The 2399-nt window shown below is 38.2% G+C and overlaps 1 pseudogene; it reads right to left on the bottom strand.

Annotated features, from left to right (window-relative positions):
- Positions 1-1557: 1557 nt before the first annotated feature.
- LOC100723014 (rRNA-processing protein FCF1 homolog) lies at positions 1558-2189 on the bottom strand (annotated as a pseudogene).
- Positions 2190-2399: the final 210 nt, after the last annotated feature.

Genomic DNA, 2399 nt, shown 5'->3' with positions numbered 1-2399 from the left:
AGGTGTCACACATTTTGTTCGTGAAATGAGAGAGTCATTAAGACAGCTTATATAGGTGTATGTGTATTTTTTACTTGTAAATACTGGTATTCTTATTCAATAATCTTACTGTTGTAACATTAACTTACACAGACACAGAAAGAGTCCTGAAAGGACATCTGTCAAAACTGTACTGGTAGAAATTGCAGGGAACAGGCTCCAGGTGAATTTTTATTTTCTTGTTGGTTTTCATTGTTAATTTCTTATAGTGGCAGCTAGTTATACTGTATAATAAAAAAATCAGCTAAGCGCTACATTAAAAAGAATACAATACTGAATTACCTACAAATTTTATTGGTTTATATATGATCAGAACACCAGAGTTCAAAAAAGTTACTAAGACTGGGAAACAGAGCCAAGATGTTTTCAAATAATACTCCCAGTTTTGGTGTGCTGTTCCTTAAAGGCATATCCCTTCCTGCTAGAGGATGTTGGCATGGCTAATAACAGAGAAAGATTACTCATGACTGTTCAAAGGTTGAATTGTTATTGCTCTCCAAGAATGATCTGAGGCTTAGGCTGATGACGTAGCAAAGCAGACTGTGCTTTTCCAGGTCGAATAGACAAATACAGTCTCAGCCTAAATCCAGCAACATAGCTAAGTCTGATTTTGAATAAATATCCATCTGTAATGAATTCAGAACACACTTGGGAAGAAGGAAGAAATAATGAGATCTATACTTAAACACTTTTAACAGACTTGAAGGTTCCAGTTCTGCTCTCTGATTGTCTGCCAAAAAGAGGCCAGTCCTAGAGGGATGTGGCAGTTATGCTGGTTGGCCTCTTTCCATTCCCCAGCCAGCTAGGTACAGGCAGGTAGCTGCACCACACAGTTTCAAAAATTCACTTTTGCATTCCATTATGTCAAGTTTATATCAAAACTGGAGGATGATGTGACACTTGGCGACATGTGATTTTCCAACAGGAAAGGGGGCTTAAAAATGGAGGCTTATGAAAACCAGCAGATACAAATTGTGCAGAGCTGTGTCAAGAATAGCCTTGCTTTTTACCTTATTCCTTTTAAAGTTTAAGTCCCTGTGTCAGTCAGTCTCCATCTGCACCGCTAGATCTGATCTTGGAGGAGGAAAATAACTCTTAGTAGCACGATCACAAGTTTTAGCCCAGAATTTGCAATTTAGCAAATTAGGGAGACTTTATCTTACACTAAAGAACTGGGTACCAGGCTCAGTTCCTGTTACTGAAAACACACACACACACACACACACACACACACACACACAAACACAAAGCTGGTCATAAATTTCCTTCCTTCTTTGTTACTGGTATCCTGAAGACTTTTGGTCAGAAGCTGACCTGTACTTGTGCCAAATTTACCAGCAGGTTCTTACACCAAGCTACCAATTTTTTATTTTTTGGGACTCTTGCAGAATTGAACTAGTTTCAACAACTTGTCATTTTTTTTTCCACAAGAAACATCAAAAAAAAATGTATTTAACAATACTCAGCTGATAATAGAGCAAATGGGTGAATAATAGTTCAATAAACTGAATAATAATTTCAATGAACTGAAAACAGAAAGTTGTTTGGAGGAAGGCAGAGGAACTTTGTTTTGTAAGAATTTGAGCCAAAGGGCTCCTTAATAATCTGGCATCCACTGATGCTGTGTCTGTAGTTAGAAACGTACATGATAGGAACTCCAGAGATGTTCTCGATTCTCTTTTTAAGGTCCCAGTCAGCTATAGCCACAGTGTAACACTGTGCAGATACTCTCTGCACTAAGCTATCATCTACATAGGTCCCTTTAATGTGCACGGTGATTGTTCAAATCATGGATCCTTAGAAATTCTTAAAACTATTTGATGCTTCCGTCCTAACTTCTCAGCGTCAGCCATTACACAATCAGTAACACAAGGGACATGACTGACTTACAAACAGTCCATCATTGATTGTACAATGTCCAATTTGGCTTTGATGGAAAAGGTAACAAAGCTGTTATCAACCAGGATGTGATAAGGTGGACCCAGATGTGTACTATATAGGAAGAATAAGCAGGAACGATGTTGGGGACTTCTTTTTCCTTCAGAGCACTGAGACCATTATTTTCTTTCTTTCCTATCTTTTTCTTTGAGTCTCTCATGGCTAAGACTAAGCATTCAGTTCATGTTCACGTACTTTCTTGCTTTCTTTTGTTTTCCATATTCACGCCACACTCCTTTTTCTTCCAGAGTCCAAGAACTCATCAATCTTTTAAATGTAACCTGGCGGTGGCTTATTTACTGAATTACTAACAAAAGTGACACTCTATCAATTACTTTTTTTTTTTTTTTTTCTTTTGGTGCTCAGCATCGAACTCACAACCTCGCACTTGCCAGGGAGATGCTTACACCGCCGAGCTAACT

Source organism: Cavia porcellus, unplaced genomic scaffold (genome assembly GCF_034190915.1).
Source record: "Cavia porcellus strain 051 isolate PalLab524CR breed Dunkin Hartley unplaced genomic scaffold, mCavPor4.1 scaffold_6, whole genome shotgun sequence".
NCBI lineage: Eukaryota > Metazoa > Chordata > Mammalia > Rodentia > Caviidae > Cavia > Cavia porcellus.
The sequence above is the reverse complement of the archived record's forward strand: the minus strand, read 5'-3'. Positions and strand labels throughout refer to the sequence as shown.